This window comes from Acomys minous (assembly GCF_964271855.1).
Source record: "Acomys minous genome assembly, chromosome: 14".
Taxonomy (NCBI): Eukaryota; Metazoa; Chordata; class Mammalia; order Rodentia; family Muridae; genus Acomys; species Acomys minous.
This window is the reverse complement of record NC_140496.1, coordinates 49,698,496-49,724,254: the sequence shown is the minus strand read 5'-3', so window position 1 is coordinate 49,724,254 and position 25,759 is coordinate 49,698,496. Positions and strand designations below refer to the sequence as shown.

At 43.7% G+C, this 25,759-nt stretch overlaps 1 pseudogene across 1 annotated transcript; it reads left to right on the top strand.

The window, feature by feature from the left end:
* LOC311582546 (protein arginine N-methyltransferase 9-like) lies at positions 1-25,450 on the top strand (annotated as a pseudogene). The gene is made up of 11 exons (XR_014783560.1): positions 1-169; positions 263-499; positions 1,758-1,925; positions 4,952-5,054; positions 6,475-6,581; positions 8,854-9,046; positions 10,109-10,292; positions 13,377-14,096; positions 19,069-19,222; positions 23,323-23,445; positions 23,718-25,450. The product of XR_014783560.1 is annotated as a protein arginine N-methyltransferase 9-like (transcript).
* Positions 25,451-25,759: the final 309 nt, after the last annotated feature.

Sequence of the window (25,759 nt, the reverse complement as noted above, 5' to 3'; positions counted from 1 at the left end):
TCTGCTCATATTCAGCTCAGTACAAGTCAATGCCTTGGACGCCTCCACTCCACCTAGGGGTGCCCTAAGACATCTGAGATGCACAGGCAGAAACTCAGAAAAGAAGTCAGGAGAGTGCCGTGCTCATGACCTGCAGAGGAGGTGGACTGCTGTGGGCTCGGGGGCAGCGGTGAGGATGCTCAGGCTGGGTTAGTGCACCAACAGGGGCGCCGCCGCCGTTGGTCACACGGAGGTGAACGTACTCTGTCTCTTCCTCATCTAGAATGGGCTTTCGAGATGAGGCAGCTGGGTATTTTCATAGAGCGGTGAAGCTAAACCCTGATTTCAGTGACGCCAAGGAGAACTTTTATCGCGTTGCAAACTGGTTGGTGGAACGTTGGCACTTCGTCATGCTTAACGACACCAGGAGGAATAGGATTTACAATGCAGCGATCCAGAAGGCGGTGGGCTCGGGGTCCACAAGTGTTTTGGATATTGGCACAGGAACTGGAATACTGAGGTTTGTTGTAATTATTACTTTTATTATATTTACATGAATTAAACAGGTTTGTTAGATACCAAAATTCTGACATTGAGCTGGGCATGGTGGCGCACGCCTTTAATCCCAGCACTCGGGAGGCAGAGGCAGGTGGATCGCTGTGAGTTTGAGGCCAGCCAAGGCTACACAGAGAGACCCTGTCTGGAAAAACAAACAAACAAACAAATTCTAACATTGGTTTGTAAAAATAGTAGTTGTTTCTCATGATATTGTTAGTGTTATTGATAGAACTGTTAATTTTATACTTTTTTTCTATGATTTTACTAATCAAAAGTTCAAACCAAAAAAAAAAAAATTCAAGAAAACTAAGAGCAACTTGGGATTACTGAAATTCTGCATAATAAATTTTAGATTTTGTTTTGTTTTTTTCAAGACAAGGTTTCTCCATATAACCTTGGCTGTCCTGGACTCACTTTGTAGATCAGGCTGCCTTTGAACGAACTCACAGCGATCCACCTGCCTCTGCCTCCCCAGTGCTGGGATTAAAGGTGTGCTCCACCATGCTTGGCAAGTGATTTGTTTTGTTTTGGTTTTGGTTTTTCGAGACAGGGTTTCTCTGTGTAGCCTTGGCTGTCCTGGACTCACTATGTAGACCAGGCTGGCCTTGAACTCACAGAGATCTGCCTGCCTCTGCCTCCTATAGTGCTGACATTAAAGGCGTGCACCACCACGCCTGGCAAATGATTTGTTTTTAAACAAGTATATTAGTTCATTCTTTTTATTTATTGCTATTGTTATTATTATTATTTTGAGACAGAGTTTCTCAGTGTAGTCCTTGGAGCTTGCTGTATAGACTAGGCTGGCCTGGGTATCACAGAGATATTCTCCCAAGATATGCTTCTGCCTCCCAAGTGGTGGGATTAAAGGCACATAACCACCATACTTGGCCTTATCTTACCTTTTAATTAGATTATTATTATTACTCTGTGTGTGCGTGTACATATATCACCTGCAAGCCTGCTTGCTCACCACAGTATGCGAAGTCAGAAGTTAACTAGTTTTCAGGAATCAGTTTTCTCCTCCCACTGTGGGCTGCAGGGATTGGACTGTGAGCGTCAGACTTGCATAGCAAATGCTTACCCATTGAGCCAACTCGCTAGCCTCAAGCTTTTTTAATGCAGAACAAATGATGGTTATATTAAAGAATGGAAAAATGTTTGAAGCATCATAATTTTATTAAAATTGGAAAAAGATATAATGGATTTTTCTTCTTTTACAGCATGTTTGCTAAAAAAGCTGGTGCACACTCAGTATATGCCTGTGAATTATCCAAGACCATGTATGAACTTGCGTGTGATGTAGTGGCTGCAAACAAGATGGAGACTGGGATAAAGCTCCTACACATGAAGTCACTCGATATAGAAATTCCAAAACACATTCCTGAAAGGTATGTTTATAATTCACCAAAACCATTAATATACCTTTCCAGCTTCTTGTGTTAACAACAGCACTAACAATATCCTTGTTTTGTGGAGATGTGGCTATCACCTAGCTTAAGAAAAATGCAGGTCTTTATAGTCACATGTGCTTTTTAAACAGTAATAAAGAACTCAAGAAAAATTGATAGTAACAAACCGTTCTTTAGCATGTCACTGTGAGATAGGGTTCTCTGTGTAGCCCTGGCTGTTCCAGAGCTCATTCTGTAGACCAGGCTGGCCAGGAACTCAGAGATCCTCTTGCCTCTGCCTCCCAAGTACTGGGTGGGACTAAAGGTATGCGCCAACACACCTGGCTAAACTCAGACGTCTTGTCCATAAAAGTAGACTGACTTCCTGTAGGTCAACAGTGTTAAATAACTGTGCTTACAATGTGAGCCATTCACCCTCAGCAGACATCATGTTTTCATTGGTGTCCTTGATTAAAATGAACATTTGGAAGTGCCAGTTGACAGAGTGCTTTGTCCTGTGTCCTGAAAACAATGAAAGCACCTTTATAGAAGCCATGTTTGTATCTGCAGTCTCACTGTGGGCAGGAGAGCAGTGGGTTCTCAGAACAAGAAGGCATTTAGAAAGTGTCTGCCTATCTTTTCAAGCACTTTCCCCTTTTTAAAATTAAAGATTTATTTATTATGTATACAGTATTCTGCCCAAATGTATGCCTGCACACCAGAAGTAGGCACCAGATCTCATTATAGATGGCTGTGGGCCACCATGTGGTTGCTGGGAATTGAACTCAGGACCTTTGGAAGAGCAGACAATGCTCTTAACCTCTGAGCCATCTCTCCAACCCCACTTTCCCTTTCCTAATGTAATACTTGTATAGCTGCCGATGCCGTCTGTCTTCTGTCTCACTTAAGTGTAGTTCATACGTGAAGAACTTTTTTGGTGTTCTGTTATTATTTGAACTCTGATTTTTAGATCTTCCAGTTTTAATAATGAGTGCATGGTATTTACCCTTCAGTGGTCTTTGTTGGTGAGGAGGTTTATCAGATCCTTATGCAGGTGTGTACTCATTTTATAAAAAAACAAAGTTGCCTTAGTTTACATGTTATAATAACAAAATATTAAAGGTCACAGAATTTAAACTACAGGCACATCATTTTCAGGCAGGCATTCTCCTGGCTGCAGTTGGCTACCTGCTCTTTTTGTCCTCATGTGACTTTGCCTCTGTTGGATTAGGACTTCATGTTGGTGACCTTATTGAACTAACGGCCTCCTAAGAGCTCTGTCTCCAAATACAGTGCTGTTAGGGTTAGGGCTTCAGCATATGATTTGGAGTAGCACGAATTAGAGGTTACTTTTTATTTTTTTGGTTTTTCAAGACAGGGTCTTTCTGTGTAGCCTTGGCTGTCCTGGACTCGCTTTGTAGACCAGGCTGGCCTCGAACTCACAGCAGTCCATCTGCCTCTGCCTCCCGAGTGCTGGGATTAAAGGCGTGCACCACCACGCCCGGCTCAGAGGTTACTTTAATTTGTAATTTTCTCATAGACTGCTCTTGAAGCAAGCTGAAATAAGTGTTTCTACTTAGACTATTATTCATTCACTTTGACCATAAGCAGATTTCTGGACTAAGTTGTGAGACTAGACAATTTGAAATATTCTAAGGGCGTGTGGCCATAAATGCTGAATGTTTTCTGTGCATAGATATAATTGGGTCAGGGCACTATGGAGGACACGCAAGTCATCCTACCCTTCAGATACTTACAAGTCTGGAGAGGGGCATAAGGAATATTTATGAAATTTTGGTCTATCTTTAGACTACAAAGTGAACGGTGCTGACAGTGAAAGTGAAAAGAATTCAGAGAAGGAGCAAAGGGAGTGTCTTTGAGTTGTCTAGGCAGGATGAATGAATGAAAGCAGTGCTCTGGAGGAGGTGTTTGCAAAGACCTGACAAGTGGTAAGAGAGAGACGCGGGTACGTGCAGTGTCACAGAAGGTACTAAGAGAACTTTTGAGAGGGAAGGTTCTGGTCAGATTTAAAACTGGCCTGGCAGCGTGGCCAGTGGGTAAAGACATTTGCCAAGCCTGATGACCTGAGTTCAGTCCCTGCAACCACAAGGTAGAGGGAGAGTAGTGTCTGACACCCACATGTGCACTGTGGCACGCCTGTACGCACACAAATAGTGCACACACATATTCATACACAAAACAAACAATTTGTTCTTAAAGACACCTGAAAAGGAAGTTCATGCCGGGTGGTGGCTAGATCCAGGACTACCAGAGAGGCCCTGTCTGGAAAACAATGAACAAAACAACAAAAAGAAATAAGGATCATTGATGGTGGAGAATCTGTGGCTGTATTCCTTCCCTGGTTGGGTTCTGCTTTTTTTTTTTTTTTTTTTTTAAAGAAGAAACTTTTAAAAATTAAAAAATGTTATGTACATTGGTGCTCTGCCTGCTTGCATATGTGCATATATGTGAGGGTGTCAGATCCCCTAGAGCTGGAGTTACAGACAGTTGTGAGCTGGTATGTGGGTGCTGGGATATGAGCCCGGGTCCTTTGGAAGAGCAGCCAGTGCTCTAACTACTGAGCCATCTCTCCAGTCCCTGGTTTTTGCTTTTTAATGCAGGGGTTCATGCTTCAAACCCACTATGTAGTCAAAGATGACTTTTAACTTCTGCCTGGTCAGTGTGCTTTCAGGTCCCAGGTTCTGGGTCTAGAGATAGAAACCACCATTCCAGGCTGGGAGAGAAACATTTTATAGAGTGAGAGTTAGATGCTCAGTGTTTAATGTGGGCACGACTTACCCTTAAGGACTTAGGCAGTGAACAGAGCCTGGGAAAGTAACCCTTCTCTGCCCAGAGCAAGGAAAAAGAGTTCATGATCAAGAGAGGCGGGAAAGATACTGAAATGTATTAGAACATTTTAGGTAGAGGTTTTCTATAACATATTTGCCCTTTTGTCTGAGCTTTGACAGTTTGTATAAACAGTATGTCAGTTTACTTACATGTATCCTTAAAACATCATTCTATAGAGTGTCCCTAGTTGTAACAGAAACTGTCGATGCAGGTGTATTTGGAGAAGGAATTGTGGAGAGTTTAATTCATGCGTGGGAGAATTTACTTCTTCAGCCAAAGGTAAGCAGCCTGCAAGCACTTAAACTCGAGCATGTAGTCATTATTCCAAGGGGCTCACTGAGTCCCGAGAGTGTGTGCAAGGTGCGAAAGATAAGAGAAAGCACTTGACAGCAGTGTAACACGATGTGCACTGCACACACCAGTCCAGTTCACAAGGGAAAGCACTTGGCAGCACTGCATGCACCACTACAGGAAGGAGGGACTCTGGATGAGCTTATGTGTGGAAGTGCTGACTAAATTCTTGACTATAGTTGTAGAAGAGGGATGTGCTTTGAATCTCCCAGCAGTCAATGCGTGGAATTTTGGCAAATCTCTAGGAAAAGGGTAGTAATGTTAGTTCAGTGGAGTTTTCAGGTACTCACTGAACTCAGGCTCCTAGACAGCACACTGAGCTCTCCTGTAGCCGTGTGTATATTGTAGTTAATTTACTGTATGTGTTAATGCACTGTGGTAAAATCCAGTGATTACAGAAGATGATATGTATGGGACATAGAAGAGTCGTTTATTTTTCAAGTTGACTTTTTTCCAGTTCTAGAGATGACCTTGGTGCCTTACACATGGCCAGTGCACTACTGCGGAGCTACATTTCATGCCTGGTTTTATTTTCTTTCTGTTTTTAAAGATTTAATTATTTTGGGGGCTGGAGAGATGGCTCAGTGGTTAAGAGCACTGTCTGCTCTTCCAAAGGACCTGAGTTCAATCCCTAGCACACACATGGCAGCTCACAGCTGTCTCTAACTCCAGCTCCAGGGGATCTGATACCTACATACCAATGCACATAAAATAAAACTAAAAAAACAAAACAAAACAAAATAACAACAACAACAAAAAACATTTAATTATCTTTACTTTTGTTTTATGTATTTGAGAGTTTTGCCTGCATGCATGTGTGTGGTTGCCTGTTGGGGATGTGTGTGTGAGACTCACATGTGTGCAGGGCTTGTGGAAGTCGGAAGAAGGCATCTCACCCTGTGGGACTGGAGTTAGAGAGGGTTATGAGCTGCTTGTGGGTGCTGGGAGTCGAACCTGGGTCCTTTGCAAGAGTAGCCAGTCCTCTTAACCTCTGATCCATCTCTTCAGTACTTTCCTTTTTGTTTTGCTTTTTGTTTTTTATTAAATCATATTTTAAATTGAACTAGCTTTATACTCCTTTCTTTTCTTTTTGTGCTTGTATTCTAAACATTAAATTACATTTATATTTATTTGGTTGGTTCGTGTTTTTTGTTTTTCATGACAGGGTTTCTCTGTGTAGCCTTGGTTGTCCTAGACACACACACACACACACACACACACACACACACAGACGCACACATACCAGTGAAAATACTTTTTAAAGGAAAAACTTTTTAGCCTGTATATAAACACACTTATGCACATACTTATTTGTACATGTAGTGATGTGACTTTATTATATTTTCAGACCAAAGGAGAAAATGGAAATTGTGGAAAGTATGGGAAAGTTATACCAGCAAGTGCTGTTATATTTGGGATGGCAGTAGAGTGTGCAGAGATACGAAGACATCACAGGTAAGTAAGTGGTTAGAGAGACACTAAGCCAGGCGGTGGTGACACACTGGGTGGGGAGGCGGGGCAGAGGCAGCCAGATCTCTTGCGTTTGAGGCATGGTTTACAGAGCAGGTTCCAGGACAGCCAGGGCTACACAGAAAAACTCTGTCTCGAAAATCCCTCCCACCCCGAGACCCCCAAAATAAGAACACTATTTCACAGCTTAGTGCATGCTTGTAATGCTTAGTCTTATTTATTTTAAGTAGAACTCTAGGATCAAAGCCAGCTTTATTTTCTTTTTTTTGGTTTTTCGAGACAGAGTCTCTCTGTGTAGCCTTGGCTGTCCTGGACTCACTTTGTAGACCAGGCTGGCCTCGAACTCACAGCGATCCGCCTGCCTCTGCCTCCCGAGTGCTGGGATTAAAGGCGTGCGCCACCACGCCCGGCCCCAAAGCCAGCTTTATTTTCATACAACTTGTGTGAGAAGTTGTGCAGAAAAAATTTAAGTTCAGATTGATTTTAATTGAAGTTCAAGTAAGGATTTCCAATGTGGGGCTGGAGAGAGGGCTCGGAGATTAAGAGCACTGGCTGCTCTTCCAAAGGTCCTGAGTGCAATTCCCAGTAACCACATGGTGGCTCATGACCACCTGTAATGAGATGTGATGCCCCTCTTCTGGTGTCCAGAACACTCTGTACATAATAAATAAATTAAAAAAAAAAAAAAGGATTTCCAATGTGAAGATAAATTTTAGTATTGTTTTTTGTTGTTGTTGTTGTTTGTTTTTCTTTTTGTTTTTTGAGACAGGGTTTCTCTGTGTTAACCTTGGCTCTCCTGGACTTGCTTTGTAGACCAGGCTGGCCTCAAACTCACAGTGATCTGCCTGTCTCTACCTCTGGAGTGCTGGGATTAAAGGCGTGCGCCACCACGCCCAACTTAGTATTGTTTTTCTTGTTAACTTCATTAATGCAGTGATTGGGCAGATGCAATTTTAAATCATTCAGAGAACTCTCCTTCCTGTATAGAGACAACATAAAAATAGTGTTGCAAGTATTGATGAATAAAAGAAAAAAATAAAATGAACTAACCACCGGTAAATACCTACTTCTTGTCTTTGCTGTGAATTGTTCATTTATCTTTTTGTTTCATGTGACCGGGTGATAGTAAAAGTGTTTAGATGCTGGTAGGCGCAGGGTAGGCTCAGGCTACCCGCCAGACACATGGGCCTCAGGTGCCTAGTTGGTGAATGAGACCGCACTGGTTGGCTCTCAGCTCTACGTATATAAATGTCTCTGTGGTATTTTAATTGGTTAAAGAATACCAATAAATACAGTCGTGTGGGACAGGATTCTCTCCAACCCTTGCTGTTGACTGTCCTGTTTTCACCTCACTGCTTTATGATCGCTCACATTCATATTTTACTTGGCTATCCCTGTGGCGAAGCAGCTAGGTGTCTTCTCTGTCTTGTTTGTCTTCTGTTAACTTGCTGGAATCCAAAAGTACATTTTGAATATGAATCATTTGTTGACTACATGTTCTAAATATTTTCCTTGTATATCTTTTTTTTTAAAAAGATTTATTTATTTATTAAGTATACCATGTTCTGCCTGCATGCCAGAAGAGGGCACCAGATCTTACTATAGATGGCTGGGAGCCACCATGTGGTTGCTGGGAATTGAACTCAGGACCTTTGGAAGAGCAGGCAGTGAGTGCTCTTAACCTCTGAGCCATCTCTCCAGCCCTCTTTGTGTACTTTTCAAATGTTTATTTCTGCATGTGTGTTTGTGTAAATGTGTGCCATGTGTATGTGGTATCTGTGGAGTCCCTAGGAGGGTGTTGCATCCCCTGTAGCTGGAGTTGTATGTGGTTGTGAGATGGCTGACATGTGTTGGAACAACTGAACTCAAGGCCTCTGCAACAACAGCAAGCATGCTTAACCACAGAGTTGTTAATTTTTTTTTTTTTTTTTTTTGAGACAGGGTTTCTTTGGGTAGCCTTGGCTGTACTGTATTTGCTTTAGAGACCAGGCTGGCCCTGAACTCAGAGATCTGCCTGCCTCTGCCTCCCTGAGTGCTGGGATAACAGTCATGTGCCACTGCACCTGGCTCAAACTTGTTAATTTGAATATAGACTTATTTTAATTTTTTTCTTCATGTGATTATGGATATAATTAAGAAATCTATGGCCATGGGATTTTATTTCATCTTTATGTTTATATTTTCTTGAGTATTAGATGATATTTGATAATTTACAAAATCTGTGTTATACCTTACCTTTTCTTTGAACTCTTACTAGGGTGGGTGCTAAGGACATTGCTGGTATCCATTTGCCAACAAATGTGAAATTTCAGAGCCCAGCCTATTCTTTGGTAGATACTGAAGAAACAGTTGAACCATACACCACTGAAAAGATGAGTCGGATTCCTGGAGGATATCTGCCTTTGACAGACTGCTTCCAGATTATAAAAGTTGATTTCAACAGTCTTCAGGTAAAAACAAGAAGTTTAATTTTAACCACCCCATCCCGTCTCTCCCCCCACCCCCCAATACTCACCGGTAAGAGTTTCTCTGTGTATCTTTGAACTCGCTCTGTAGACCAGGCTGGCCTCCAACTCCAAAATCCACCTGCCTCTGCCTCCCGAGTGCTGGGGTTAAAGGTGTGCACCACCATGCCTGGCTTTCTTTTTTAATGTACATGAGGCTCTACTTATGAAGAATGATAAGCAGCAAGTTAGAATTTCTTTGAAAGTATTCTTTTTCCATATCAGGGGAAAGCTCCCTGGGTTTGTTGGGAGTGAATGCTGTCCTGTGTGCTGTTGTGAGCACTCCCTGTGATGGCAGAAGGAAGGTGATGCGTGCGCTCTTAGCGTCAGATGCTTCGCCTTTCACTGGCCTTCTCTTGGCGTGGTCTGTAGCTGTTTTAAGTTCACTTTTTTGTGGATGCCGGGTAGACAAAGTGTTCCAGGAGTAATGGGAGTGCGGCTGTTAAGTACTTTATCACAGCTGGTTTTTATTTTAATAGTTTTCATTTGAAATTTTCCTTAATCCACATACACCGTATAAAAGCTTTTAGTTTAAAAAAATAATGTCTACCTGTTTAACACTTTTAAGGAGTTACAGAACAGACAGAAGACGCCCCAGTGTCACCTTTTAAAACGTTGCCTCCTTCCCCTGCATCTCTTGTTTTAAGTGTGTCATTCCGGGCTTGCTTTTCTTTCTGTAAGCATGCATGTACACATGTGTAGTTTCCAGAATAAAACAACGATGTTGCTTTGCTGCATGCATTTGTCATCTACCACTGTGTCACTGGTGGTTTTTTCTTATCAGTAGCGTGTGGATGTGTCTCCTGTCTGTTTAGTACACATGGTATTCTGTGATTCCCCAGCTGTGCAGGAAAGGACTGTGAGCTGCAGAGAGGAGCTGTGTGACACCGAGCGGGCTGCACAGTCAGTGTATAAAGCCTTCTCATTCTTTTTTATTATTTAAATTGTTTTGGCTCCTTACTAGTTTCCTAACCTCGGTTTTCTCATCCTTTTTACATTTCTTTTCAGGAGTTGAAAAGTCTTGCAACTAGAAAGCCGCAGCCTCTTGCTGTCCCCGCTGTTAAGGAAGGCGTGCTGGATGCCATTGTGGTTTGGTTTGTTCTCCAGCTTGATGACGAGCATAGTCTGTGCACAGGCCCCGCTGAGGAGACGTGCTGGGAGCAGGCTGTTTACCCAGTGCAGGCCCTTGCAGGTGAGCGTTGTCTCCTCAGGAAACATCTGCTCTTCCAGAGGACCAGGCTCAATTCTCTGCACACACTGCAGCTCAGCACCGCTATACCCATAGCCCCAGGGGTCCAATGGCATCTCCTAAAGTGCAAACGTATGCCGACAAAACATCGGTACATTTAAAAATGCATAAATAAATAAATCTCTAAAACATTTAAATCAAACTTCAACACCAAATCAAAGTTAGTTGCTTTTATCAAGTAAATGTTAGTGGCCAAAAAGAAAAAGCAATTACTTTGGAGATGAAGTTTTTAGCAAAAGAGGTATTACTTAAATATTTCAGAATTACAATTTTCTTTGTTCAAAAGTAAATTTAAATAGCGAACGTATAGTTTGGAAGAGAGATTAAAGCCAGCTGTGGTGTTGCGTGCAGCTAAGCACAGCACTGTCAAGGCATCAGGAGGTAGGCTAATCTCTGGGAATTCAAAGACAGCCTGGTTTATATAGCAAAAGCTAGACAGACCAGGCCTACATATTGAGACCCAGTCTCAAAAAATAATAAGAGAGATAAAATCATTCCTCTGGAAAGTGAGAGAGAGGACTTAAAAGTTCCTGGGGGTGAGATTGAGAGTACACATATGATAAAGATGTGGTGTTTGTGTGTATGAATTGTCACAAGTGTACATTAAAGTATTTATTAGAAACAAAAACTGCCTACAGTGTCACATACCTTTAATCCCAGCACTCTGAAAGCAGTTTGGGGGCCAACCAAGGTTACATAGTGAATTAAATTACTCCATGCTTCTCAGTTACAACTCTCATTACTCATTTGATAGTTTCAATTATTAGTTATCAGTAGACAAAAGAAATGCTGCTTTTAAAAAAAAGTAAAAATGATGGGCTAGAGAGATACCTCAGTGGTTAAGAGCACTGGCTGCTCTTCCAAAGATCTTGAATTCAATTCTCAGCAACCACATGGTGGCTCAACCCTCTATACTGGCATCTGATGCCCTCTTCTGGCATCGAGTAAACATGCATACACATAGACACTCATATACATTAAATAAATAAATAAATCTTTTTAAACAATGTAAAAATGAAACACTTCACTTGCTCAGAAGCAATGCTAATCCTCTCACTATTGTTCTAATTTTATTTTATTTTATTTTTTTAAAGTATTTTTTGTTTATTTATTATGTATACTGTGCACATCAGATCACATTACAGATGGTTGTGAGCCACCATGTGGTTGCTGGGAATTGAACTCAGGACCTCTGGAAGAACAGTCAGTGCTCATAACCGCTGAGCCATCTCTCCAGCCCTATTGTTCTAATTTTAGTACAACTCCTTCTGAAGTGAGCACTGCTGCTTTTTTTAAAAAGGGGTTAGAAAAGTATTAAATGCATGAGTACTTAGCCATAGGGACCCTGATGACGCTGTAGAGCCCAGGTCATAAGAACGTGTGTAGCAGGGCTGGAGAGATGGCGCAGTGGGTAGATGCGCTTGCTTGCTGCCACTGTGTGCATTTAAAATGGTCTCCCTGAGAACGCTTCAGAGACATTAAATCAGTATAAGAAAACAAAAATGATGAACAAAGATTTTCAAACGTGGCTTGCTGAGAGCGAAGCTTTTTTCCCTGTGTATCTTCTCATTCCTACAAGACTGTAAGGGTACACTGCATCAGCCTGTTCTCAGGCATGGCCCAGTAAGAGCTCTGAGACCTTACAGCAAGGCCAGCAGAGTCAGTCACAACAGGGCCAGAGCTTCAGGTCAGCGTACAGGCCTCGGCAGATCAGATCAGGGACTACACAGACATCTATTTCCTTTGTGTGTGCCTGTCTTGTGTGATGTGTGAGATGTTTCTTGGAGGAACGTACATCCCGTGGCATGCGTGTGGTCGGGGGACAACTATCCCTTATTTTCTTTACTTGGTTTCTAGGGACTGAGCTCAGTTAGGGTTATGAAGCAAACTTTGTGGCCTCAAGCGATCTGCCTGCCTCAGCTTCCCACTGTTTGGTAGTACAGCCATGTACCACCACACTTAGGTATAGATTGTATTTTTATCTGGTCCTAGAACCAATAGGAATATGACAATTACACACAGGGACTCTGGAGAGGAGCACAGTATAGTCCTTGCTGCAGGGCATACGCTTCCCTGAACCTGTGATGTCCCTAAACAAGCAGGTTTCCATATGCTTAAGGAATATTAGATACTATTGTGTTGTGCTTTTGTTCTTTTGGAAATTACCTTCAGAGAAAAGAGTGTCTGTTTAAGCTACAATGAGGCTTGCTCCCTGAATTTCATCTGCCTTTGCATCTAGACAAAGGCTCTTTTTATCCCCACATCTTCCTTAGTTTGGCAGCATATCTACTGATTGTAATAAAAACAAAGTCAACATGAAGTTTTGTGGTATGTCTGTAATTCCAACACTTGCGGGGTAGAGGAAGGAGAATCAGCAGTGCAGCCCAGTTGCAGCAAGAGACCTCAGCGTTCTGGAGATGCCAGTACCGTGGGAATAACTGCCAAGACCAGCAGCAGCTGTGGAGTGGACCGGGACTCAGCTTAAATTGACTAGGGATCAGTTGTGCCGGCTAGTTTTGTGTCAGCTTGACAGAAGCTAAAGTCATCTGAAAGGAAACTTCTTAATTAGAAACTGCCTCCATAAGATGGGGCTGTGGGCCAGCCCGTAGAGCATTTTCATAATTAGTAATTGATGGGGGAGGGCCCAGCCTACTGTGGGTGGTGCCATCCCTTGGGCTGGTGGTTCTGGGTTCTGCAAGAAAGTAGTTAAGCTGGCTGGTGGTGGTGCACGGTTGGGAGGCAGAGACAGGCGGGTCTACAGAGCTAGTTCAGGATAGCCAGGCCTACACAAGGAAACCCAGTCTCCAAGGTTGCTTGAGGAAGCCAGGAGGAGCCAGCCAGTAAGCAGCACCCGTCCATAGCTCCTGCTTCAGGTTCCTGCCCTCACTTCCTTTAATGATGGACTATGATGTGAAAGTGTAAACCAAATAAACCCTTTCCTCCCCAGCTTGCTTTTGACTAAGACAATCAGTTATATATACATATATATTTTTTTCTTTTTCTCTCAGTCCTTTTCTACTAATAAAGACTACTGGATAAAGCCTGGGGACAGTGTGACAATGGAAGCATCTTGTCAAGATTGTTACCTAAGAATCCAGAGTATCAGCATCTTGCGTCTGGAGCATGAAATGGAAGTTATGAAGAGTTTTACCAAGAGTAAAGACCTGTTCTCTCTAGGAAATGAGGCGGAGCTCTGCAGCGCCCTGTGGCTAACCTTCAGACCAGTAGACCAGACGCTCTGGAGCAGGCCTGTGTGTTAGAGCCCACAGAGATTGCTTTGCTTAACAACATCCCATATCACGAGGGCTTCAAGACGGCGATGAGGAAGGTGTTGTCTTCACTGGCTCCAGAGCAGCCGTGCCAGCCCGTGGATACTCACTGTCAGGATATTGAGATGAACTCTGGGAGTGGACAGAGTGACAGTGTGCCGAGCACCTCTGACCCCTTCTACGTGTTGGACGTGTCTGAAGGCTTCTCTCTTTTGCCCATCCTTGCTGGAACACTCGGTCAGGTTAAGCCCTACAGTTCTGTGGAGAAAGACCAGCATTGTCTCACTTTGGACCTCATATCTGAAGCCAATCACTTCCCTAAGGACACACTTGAGTTTTGGCTGAGACACATAGAGGATGAAGCTGCTGTGTTGCAAAGGCCCAAATCAGACAAATTGTGGAGCATAATTATATTAGATGTCATTGAGCCGTCTGGACTCATTCAGCAGGAAATAATGGAAAAAGCGGCAATATCCAGGTAAAACAAAAAACATAAACTTCACCAGGGTTTGTTGTTGTTGCTGTTTTGTTTTTAATTTTTGTGCACAATAGGGGTGAGCTGATATCTTACTATCTAACCGTACCTGACAGCAGAGTTTATTCTGATGATGGCATCTAGGCAGGTTTGGGGTAGAGGCTGGAGGTTGCCAGGATAGCCTGGTTGACAACTTAGACCTTTCCTCTACTAAAACTCAGTTAATCACCAATAAGTAAATGAATCTTCACAAAAGCTGTGAATGAGAAGTTCACAAGCTTTCCAGAGCGGGCGAGCACGTCAAACCGTGGGAGAGTAACGTGCCTCAAGACTGCAAGGAGCTCTGAGTGTCCTCTCAGAAAGAGCTGTTTCTTCCTCTGATCCACCGTTTGCCACAGTATTCCTGGTGACAGCTCTACAGGGATTTACCCCACACAGCAGCCAGTTCTTAAATTCAGTGTGGTTCTGCAAGGTACAGGCCGAACCTAGAGGGCGTCACGGACGTCAAAAGTCAGGTGCACAGTGTAGGGTGTCGTCTCTACTTCTAAACCACCAGTACAAGTTGAAGGTTCCCTTCAGTTTGTAAAACCCCTTCAGATTTGGTTGGGTTTGTATAGCAGCTCACAGGACCTAGGAAAGTGCCTGGCGTAGATGAACCTATAGAGGGTGCCGACGAGGAGCCGAAGGAGTGCTGCGTGGGAGTGTGCAGAGTGTCGGTGTCTGCCCGGACACGCTGAGCTGCACAGGAGCCCTCAACTCTGTCCCTTTGGAGTGGCATGGCTTCATTCTGTATGGGCAGCACTGGGTGTTAGTGATAATTTAACCTGGCGTTGAGACCAGGCAGGGGAAGAGGACAAAGGCCCAACCCCCTAGTCACTTCTTCTTTCTGGAGAACAAACCTGAGCCTCTGGTAGTCCCTAGCCCCTGGAATGGCCTTGATATACAGAAGATATTCTTAGCATTTCCTTGACTCTGAGAAGCCTCCTCTTTTAAGAGTTTTGTGCTAAAACCAACAAAACAGCAGAAAGCCAAGATACAGATCAAACACAATGTTAGTATAAGTCATGATCGCCCTATGTGTCTTCTGTTTGGCCGTTTCTGAGTGAGTGAGTTTGTCTTTAAAAATTTTTTTTAGATTTATGTATTTTATTTTATTTATTTATTTATTTATTTATTTATTTATTTTAAAGGTTTATTTATTTATTATGTATACAATTCGCACCAGATCACATTATAGATGGTTGTGAGCCACCATGTGGTTGCTGGGAATTGAACTCATGTCCTTTGGAAGAGCAGTCAGTGCTCTTAACCGCTGAGCCATCTCTCTAGCCCCCGATTTATGTATTTTAAATGTCTTGGGTTTGTATGTGGACCACATGCATGCCTAATGCTTGGAGAGATCAGAAGAGGACATGGGGTCCCCTGGAGCTGGAGTTACAGATGGTTGTGAACCACCATGTGGGTGCTGGGAATTGAATTCGGGTCCTCTGCAAGAGCAGCAAATGTTCCTAACAGCTGAGCTCTGTCTCCAGCATCCCATTTCTGCGTGCTGGCCTTTGTAGTGAGCCAGTACATAGAGGTAATGTGTTTTCCTTAGTTCTGTGAGCCACCTTAGCAGATTATCAGAAACTTCCCTCAGAGAGGGAGTTGTGCGAATACCGCATGTGTATTAGTGACGGTTGCACTGTTCCAGACACCTGGGCTTTAGTGGCGGCATCTGAAGTGGGCCACTCACACGGCACTGAAGTCTTTAACTGTGTGACATGGGTACATCGTGTTAGAAGTGACTGGAATCATAAGGTACTCTGCTGATTTGGAGAACTAATTAGTTGGCTGTGTTTGGGAGAAATCCTCTTTCCAGTTTGGTGTGAGAAGTTTTAATAAATAAGGGAAAGCGCTTCTTAAGGTAAAAGTCAAGTTCGGCGGTGGTGAGCTGCTCTGCTATCCACACACTACAAAGAGAAACCTAGTATGATGTCAGTGCCTGCTAAATGGCCCGTTTCATAACAGTCAAAACCCAAGTTAGAGTGCACTGTTTGTTTTTTTTTTTTAATTAATTAATTTATGTATTATACAGTATTCTGCCTGCTTGTGTGCCTGCAGGCCAGAAGAGGGCACCAGATCTCATTATAGATGGTTGTGAGCCACCATGTGGTTGCTGGGAATTGAACTCAGGATCTTTGGAAGAAGAGCCAGTGCTCTTAACCTCTGAGCCATCTCTCCAGCCCAGAGTGCATTGTTACCATTCTTAGAACTTTTTTTGACCTTCCAAATTTGGAAAATTAAAAAAAAAAAAAAGGCAAATTGGCAGAAATTTAACAAGTAAATTAACAAGGGCAATTTCATAATAGCTCACAAGCTAATAGGAAGGGCTTTGTTGAGAGCCATGCCTCTTTAAGAGGTGAGTAACTGAGGGTGACTACAGACTCTCCCTCGAACTCAAACAAGTTGTCCAGAAGAGTGTAGGATGAGCATAGGGCCAGCAGGTCCCAGATGCCTCCTAGATGTAGAGTGCCAGACTACACTCTGTAAGGGTGTCAGTGTACACAGTGTAAGGGTAAGTCATGACCCTGAACCAGGCTACGTCCTCTCTACTCAACGATTAAGCCTGGAGTCAGCCCTGTGTACGTGGTTCCACCTGGGAATGGGTGCTTCCATCACTCGTCCTTGCTATTCTGTTTCTAATAGCACGTGCTGAGTGTCTTCCTCATTTGCACCTTCCTCTGCTGTGAAGGCTCTGTAGATAAACACAAAGTGTGCTCATCTGGTTAATCTAGCTCTTGAGCTTGGCTTGAGCGCTGCGCCCCTGCCCCTCCGTGAGTGCCAGCTCTGCAGGCAGGCTGCTGCTGTACCTGTGTGCTGCACACTAAGCTCTGCACCTCCATTTGGACTGCAAGGACTTTATCCACTCACTTGTCTTCACGGCCCCTAAGTCTTAACAATCTGTTTAGGGAAGTTACATAGGAAAAATTTAAACACGCATATAATCTTTCAGATATGTACAGACTGGTCAGATGGCTAGTCTGCAGTTTTTAAAAAGTAGATCCTTATGTCTTTAACTTGGGTATAAAATTTACTGTGAGAGATGCTCGAGATGGTACATTGCCCACCTTTCTGTAGTCCCTGCTCTGGAAGTTTAATTAAAAGATATTCCAAAAAACTCAGTAAGAACAAGGTTTGATGTTTGAAAATGTGACAGATAAGGAATGGTTTCACTTGGTCTTAGAAACCTTACTCTTCTGTTTCTTGTAGAGCGATTTAAATTGTAAACATGACTGCTCTGGCAAGAGATCACATCCAAAGACTTTGTAGGTCTGTGTGATCTGGCTGGAATAAAGACACGCCTTTAATCCCTGGAGACAGAGGCAAGCAGATCTCTGAGTTCAAGGCCAGCCTGGTATAGAGCAAGTTTTGGCTAGAGAAAAACTTAGGTCCAGGCATGGTGGAACGCACCTTTAATCCCAGAACTCAAGAGAGAGAGGCATGCAGATCTGAGTTCTAGTCAGTGCTGTTCAGGTTGTTCGGTTGCGTCAGTCAATTGAGAAGCAGTGCAGTGGAGTTTGTGGCAGTTCAGTTTGTGGAATTCAGTGGTGGTTTTTACCGGGGGAGTTTTACAGAGAGAGGTTGAAGACACAGGTGAAGACAGAATGAGCCAGAGAATGAGAAGAAGCCAGAAGATTAGAAAAAGATTGCTAGAGTTAGTTTGAGGCCAAGCAGAGCAATTCAGTGAGAAACAGAGAAGCTAGGTTGAATCAGTCAGCTGTGAGAGGAGTTTGAGCCAGAACAGCTGAGTTGAGCCAGCCAGCCAGAGTTCAGAAAGAACTAGAAAGGGTGAGCTTATTCAGCACTAAGTCTCAGAGGATGAAAACATTCTAGACCTAGATAGGATTGTGTGGAGGTGAGACGCTTCCAGCTCTAGGCCGTGGTTAGCAGACAGAGGCAGTAAGCCTGAGACAACAATTATAACTAGGAGAATAAACGTTATATAACAATTTCTGCTTCCTTTTATGGCTCAGGTATGAAAAACAATACCCATGGTAGTTTTAGTGCCCTTAACTTAAGCCTCCGAATTCTTGGTACAGGAACACCTGGTACCCACATGCATGGAATGCCAGCGTCCCACCAGGCACTTAATTTCTGCTCATAATTCTCTTTCTAGGTACAGCCTACTTAAGATACTTTCTAATAACCATATGCAGAGTTGTTAATACCATTTTGTGGGACTCAGGGGAGAATGAAGATGAATGTGCAGTTGCACGAGAAAGGGTTTTGTTAACCTTTGTCTTGCTTTGCTTCCTAGAATATTTCAGTTTGCGTATATATTTGCATTTGGAAGGTTTAATCCTTCATAGTGAATCATTTCAGACTTCCAGAGAAGTTACAGAATAGTTCAGAGAACTGACCAAATGCTTTGCACCCTCATATACTAAACCATTCATAGTGGTGATGGTGTAAGTCTATCCTGTTAGCCGTCCAACTTTCACCTTGCCTGAACTGCTTAGGACCATCAGTGTTGCAGCTCCTTACACATGATGATCACTGGTGGAGGAAGCTTGTCTACACATGAGGTTTATTACTATTTCATATGCATCTTACACAGTCTTAAAGTAGCTGTACAGGATTTTTAGTGCATTCATATTTTTATGGAAACCTATTCATGAAGTCATATATAGAATTTTCCATGTATTGTATAACTGTTCAAAAAGTACTGGATTTTGGAATATTTGGATCTTCATGTAGGGAGGGTTCACTGTTAATGATTGCAGCCTATAACTAAAAATTTACCTTAGTCTGGCTCCTGAGTTAACAGTCCAAATTTGACTTCTTAGGCAACTATTTCTTGTGATTTAAAATTTGAGCTATTAGCCAATAATGACTACATATCATTTACACTTCACTAATTCATGATGCTTGCTTATTTATAGCTATAAAACAGGGAATTAAAAGGCTTTTAAAGACATTTGCCCTTCTTCAGGTGTTTACTGCAGTCTGGAGGCAAGATCTTCCCCCAGTACGTGCTGATGTTTGGGATGCTGCTGGAGTCCCAGACACTGGTAGAAGAGAGTGCTGTCCAAGGAACAGAACACACTCTTGGGTTAAACATAGCACCTTTTATTAACCAGTTTCAGGTAAGTGTCAGAGAGCTGGTCAGCCAAGATGTCGCTGTCTCCCTCCGTCCTTGAGGTTTTACTTAGTGATTGGTTTTAGCTGGGTTAGAAAGGCAGCCGGTCTCCTGGAGTAAAGGACCACATCACAGATGAAAATCAACCTGAGGGTTAGAATAACCAAGGACTTTGTCACGAATGCAGACTAAAGTTTATAGACTTTCCTCTGAATCCCTGTTCCAGATTGAAAATAAAACCGGAGCTCTTAGACTTTGAGAAAGGGCTGTACTTGTGTAACAAAGAAGCCCCCAGAAGCCTGTGTCCTAAGCTTGCGGTTCTGTAGTGAGACCTCAGGTGACTAAGGATTGGCCTGGGCAGCTGAAGCCCAGGTCTAGGCCGTCTGTCTGTAGGCAGCAGGGACATGTGGAGCTCAAGACAGGGAGGCGGGTTTCAGGTTAAGAAACAAGGAGTTAGGATTTAGAGAGAGAGTGGAAATGTCCCAGGTGCTAGGAACGACGAGCACACCCGTGCGTGAGTTTAACGTGTGTTTAGACAGAGTGCCAGGGAAGCCACGTGTGGCTGAAGATGGGGTGGAGCGGATACGACCATACAAGCCAAAGCAGAATTCTGAAAAGCGGGATACTGAGTAGCAGTTGAAATGATGCCTGAAGGTATAATTAGTAAGCTCTTAGGATGCTGGTAGGAGTTCTGTGACAGAGCCAACTGAGGAATAAATTGATTAACTGCTTTTGGAGGCGGTTGGCTAACCAGGGTTTTAGTTAGCTGAATATCTCTCTTGTGAAGACTTAATAAAGAGAGCATATTTATCACAAGATTGAGATGCTTAAGCTGTGTCTGTTCATGTTTCCAAAAGGCCACCAGCTATCTTTCCAGTGTAATTTTTTTTGTTTTGTTTTGTTTTTCGAGACAGGGTGTCTCTGTGTATCCTTGGCTGTCCTAGACTCGCTTTGTAGACCAGGCTGGCCTCGAACTCACAGCGATCCGCCTGCCTCTGCCTCCTGAGTGCTGGGATTAAAGGCGTGCGCCACCACTGCCCGGCTTCTAGTGTAACTTTTAAGAGAATGACTTAGTTTGGTTTATGCATGTGTGTTTTGTGTGTGCGTTGCTCACAGAGTCTAGAAGAGGATATCAGGTGTGGAGCTAGAGTGGCAGGTGGTTGTGACCCTGCATGGGTGCTGGGAACTGAGCCCAGGCCTCTGGCAGAGCAGCGAGCACTCTTGGCTGCTGGGTGTCTCTCCATCCCCTGCCTGTCTTGCTCTTTCATTCCCACTTGGTCCTGGCTCCGGCAGTTCTTCAGTGTGAGCAGAGTCTCCCCGGGCCATGCTGCCCTTTCACTGTACTGCCTGTTTCATGGCCACTCTGTCCTTAACAGCGTAGAGCCTTATAGTCTGTCTGTTTTCATATAATTGAAGGATTACCCTCCGTCCCCCGTTGTTCTTGGGTGATCCTGTCCTGGCTAAGCCCCACCCTCTGTGTTTCTATGTAACACCCTACAGATGACCCTTAATGCCGTGCTCTCACTTTAGTTGATGGCTGCTTATCTAAAGAGACCCCGTAACCTTTCTTGGCAGTTTTATATTTTATAGTCTTTTTATTCTTTGCCTTAGGTATTGTCTCCTCTCTTACAATGGTAAACTACTTGATAAGTGTGTGAACCAATGAAACAAAAGCAGAAGTTGTTAAAAGAATATAGTTCATTAAAAATCATTTAACAAGTGTTTATTGAACACCTACTACACAAACTGTTTGTTTGGAGATAGGGTCTGATGTAGCCCAGAGGGCTTCAGTATGTAGCCAGGGAGAACCTTGACCTCCTGATCCCCCTGTTTCCATCTTCCCAGGTCTAGAATTAGAGACATTCCCAAGTTAGGTGTATGTATTAGTTACTAGTTGCTACAACAAAATACCTGAAAAAGGAATCTTAAAGTTTGAGGAACACAGTCCACCATGGCAGAAAATTTCTACCTCTAAGAGCAATTGAAGAAGACACCCACTATCTACCTCTGATCTCCATGTTTATACTTGTGTAACTTGTGTGTACATGTGTGCCAGAGTATGCACATGCAGAACTTCATGGAGCTATGGCTGCAGGTCCAGGCAGTCAGACTACGGTGCCTTTCCCAGTACCAGTTAACCCCAGTGCAGGCATGGCTAGAAGGAAGCCTGAGCCCCCATGGGTGCTGCAAGTCAAGTAAACAGGCAGCCTGAAATCCTTCCCTATGCTACACTCCCTCCAGGGAGAGTGAGTCATGCTTCCTTAAACGACAGGCCTACTGCCCCATGTATGCAGCATGCCACCTTTGATTGGGTCAGGAATATCTCCCTCACAGGAGGCTTGAACCAGAATTGCTGTCTCCATGTACGTTGTTGCCATCTCTGTGTGAAACAGGTATCCCAGTATAAACCAAGGGTGCATGATGGGAGCAGGGTCTCTCTATGGACAGGGAGTAGGAGCATGGCCAGCGTGGTCAGCCTTCAGCAGGTTGGCAGCCAACCCGGACATTAGGTTAACTCTGGCCATTGACATAGACAGCCAGGCAGGGAGGTCCCAAGAGAGAATACACATCCATGCAAAACACTTTTATAGCCAATGAGAAGACCACTTAAAACTGTGTGAGCCCAACAGCGAAGTTTGCGGAAATTAATGCTCTTAACAGAGATGGCAGTGGGCAGCACCGATTGGCCTGCTATGAGTAGGAACCTGTAGTCTCTGACTACGAGGGGGGTTGGTAGACTGATTCAGGTCACCAAGGAACAGCAACAACAACAAAAATGGTGGGAGCCCATGGGCACATCAGTTATTGTCAGCTCCTTGAAAAAGCCGTATGGGGTTGGGGATTTAGCTCAGTGGTGCGCAAGGCCCTGGGTTCGGTCCTCAGCTCTGGAAAAAAAAAAAAAAAGAAAGAAAAAGCCGAATGTCCATCGTCTCTGCTTTCGAGTGCAAGATTAAACGGGAGAAGGCCCTTCACCAGCCATCTTCTCATCTTCTGAGTCCAAAGAGTCCCTGTCCAGCACCTCTCCTTGCTCGTCTTCAGGCTCAGGGCCTCCACAGGGACTATAGACTTCTTAGTCAACCAGCTGTGCCGTGGCAGAAAGGGGCAAGACCTTCAACTCCAGCATCCCCGCTCTACAGTCAGGTTTATAAGGCGGAGTTTTATAGATTGGATGTAGAATGTAAGAGAGGACCAGGAAGGACACTTATCATTTGTTGGTGTGCTCAGCTGTGCTGTGTAGGTGTCAGGAGGGGTTGTTGAGCAGCTGGATAAGGCTCGAAGCTCTAGGCTGAGCATGTGAATTGGGCAGTCAGTATCATGTAGACAGCATTTAAAACCACAGGCAGACGGAACGGTAGGGGTGTGCAGAAAATGGCTTGAGACCTGAGTTCAGAGAACTTGAAAGGCTATGAGCTCTAGATTGATGGTGACAGGCCAGGCCAGGAGGTTTGGCTGAGAAACAAAAGTGGGAACAGTCTGTAAGGTGTGAGTAGATCTGTAGATCTGTCTGTAAGAGGATTCCTGTCCCAGGCATTGAGAAGTGGCAATGGAGGGTTCTCAGTTACCAGCGTAAACAGGAGCAGATGGCACAGTGAGGAAGAGGGAGTGAATACCTAGGAAAGCTGGCCCTGTCTGTGTCCAGTCTCACCATGAAGATTGAACCCAGAAGGAGAGCATCTTCTAAGCAGCCCTGTCGTTTTATTTTAAATGAGAGTGTGTGCCACCGTGTCCGGCTGAGTTTGGTGCCTCTGATGAAGCACAGTAGTACTTACTGTTAGACTGTCTGCTTGCTAGCTCACACATTCTAGGTACAAATGGTTTTGGAATTGTTCGGCCACTTAAAAGTTGATGTGTTTTCATCCAAGAGAAAGGCCTGTAGGTAAGAACCCAGTGCACGAGCTAGTTCATTCCTCCTGAAAACCTGGTCACGACCACAGCAAAGTTAGCTCATTCATTCCTCCTGAAAACCTGGCCATGAAGCTTCATGCCTTAGGTTGATGCATAAAGTAAACGATAAAAAGTTTTGTCATAAGGAGCTAATTATAAGTCGAGTACAGAGGGAACCCTCACTGTGAAAACAATAAAAGCGAATGTTCCCTCTTTTTTCAGGTGCCTATTCGTGTGTGTTTGGATTTATCTTCGTTGCCATGTACCCCTTTAAGCCAGCCAGTGGAGCTCCTTAGATTAGACCTGATGACTCCATATTTGAACACTTCCAGGAGAGAAGTAAAAGTAAGGACAGCTACAGGGGGGTCACTCTTCCCATGCAAAACATGGAGCTGAAATGACGGGCACTATACTTACACGGTCTGTCATTTCCTTTGAGGATTTAAATCTGAATTTCTAGACAACATACAAAAATAGGTTAGATAAACATTAGAGTCTACAACTAGTTACTAAATTTGAATGCATGGTTAAATGTATTTCTAGTTCCTGTGTTCAAATTGATTCAAAAGAGAAGACTTACTTTCCTCGATGAAATGTTCAAAATTCACTTTCTGCAGGTCCGTGCTTGTAGGTCTGGACGAGTAACTGCTGTTCCGTTTTGGTTTCATTTGTGCCTTGATGATGATGTCAGGCTGGACACCTCAGGCGAAGCCTCCCACTGGAAGCAAGCTGCGGTGGTTCTGGATAATCCCATCCAAGTGCAAGCGGGGGAGGAACTTGTTCTCAGTGTTGAGCATCACAAAAGCAACGTCAGTATCACAGTGAAGCAGTGAGACTCCAGTCATGAAATGGATGTACAAGCTCCTCGAATGGTCCAGCATGTCTAAGGGTGGCCTTAATAAAGCACTCGGTAAAGGGCTTAAAGTGGATCGTTATTCTAAAGTGTAGGCTTTGCCCTCTGGAAAAGGATACGTCTTTGGTTTCTTCAGATTAAGAAGCCATTTTGTTGGACTTCATAGGGATTTAAAAGATGTCTGCCTTCTTGCCGTGTCAGTTAAGGCTTAGAGATCTTATCTTACAGTGGGGCAACATCTAGGCTTCCAGTGCAGACTGACAGCAGTGGCTGTGAGCCAGGCCTTGCTTCTGTTAGATATTAAAGAGCAAAGGGCTTCGGAAGAAATGTCCGCCATAGGCATTTTTCCCTTCTCTACTTGGGCAAGAAGATTAAACGCTGGTGGCAAACAAACACTTAAAAATGCTAACGCAGAATTTCTCTAAGTTTTGATTTGAGTGCTCTGTTGCAAAGCTCTGTGACTCCATGGGATCCCATCTTTAATTGCTGGTGTTACTTTCTGAGCAGCCCGAGGGCTCCTCAGGGACTCCTCGTCTGTGTCTGCATCTCGAACTGCTTCCCCTGCTTTTGATTTTTGCTGAGTGTTTTGATCCTGTTCCTCTCTGTCTCCGCTCTCTTTCTGTCCTGCTTTCCTCTCCCTTCTCTCCTCTCCTCTTTCCTCTCTTTTCTCCTCTCTCTCCTTTCCTTTCTTTCTTTCTTTGTTCCCTCCTTCCTTCATTTTTTCTTTTCTTTGGACAGGGACCTATATACCCCAGGCTAGTCTCAAATTAGCTGTGTATCTGAAGGTGACCTTTCCTTTCTGCATCTCCTATCTATTTCCTAAATGCTGAGGGTACAGGTGTGTTCCACCATACCTGCTTTATGCGCTGCTAGGGACCAAGCTCAGTGCTGTGGGCATGCTGCGCCCCATCTCTTGTTCATCCTCGCAGAGAGCCATCTCAGCGTCACTGAGTCGTCCTATTTCATTAAGTTACTTCTTTCCAACCACTACTTTTGGGTTTGGTTTGTTCTTATTCCTTCAAGACTTAGGGTGTACTGTTATTTATTTGAGATCCTCTGTTGTTTTTAATACGGGCATGTTTAGCAACAACTTTACTCTTACAAATGCTTTTGTTAGCTGGGCAGTGGTGGCACATACCTTTAATCCCAACACTCGGGAGACAGAGGCAGGCAGATCTCTATGAGCCCGAAGCCGTCTTAGTCTACAGAGTGAATTCCAGGCCCACCAGGGCTACACAGAGAAACCCTGTCTTGAAAAACCAACCGCCCCCCAAAAAGAAATGGCTTTTGTTATGTCTCATTGGTATTAGTATGTTCTGTCTTCGTTTGCTTTGATTTTACCAATCTTTTGTTGTCTTCTTGATTTCTTCACTGACTGTGTGTTATTAGTGGTATGTTGCTGAATTCCCACAAGTATGGATGCTCTGTAGTCTGCCCTTGCTGTTGATTTTCAGCTTTTAGCATTGTGATCAAAATAAAATAAGTTATTTAAATTTCCCTATGTTTGTCAAGGTTTTCTGTGCTATTATATGACCTATTATGGCCTGTTTTAGAGTCAGTTCTACAGGTTTCTGAGAATGTCTATTCTGAAGTGTTTTGATGGACTGTTCTTGTAGGTTTCTGGGAGGTCTATTGATGTTTGATGTCATTTAGCGCAAGTGTTTATATTTGCCAAGATGGCCTGTCTGTTGGTGAGAATGGATAGTGAAGTCACCCACTATGTGTTGGGGTTAATTTGTGACTTTTTATTTATTTGACTTAAAATGTTTATTTCCATGTGGTTTGTGTGTCAGGGGTATGTATGTG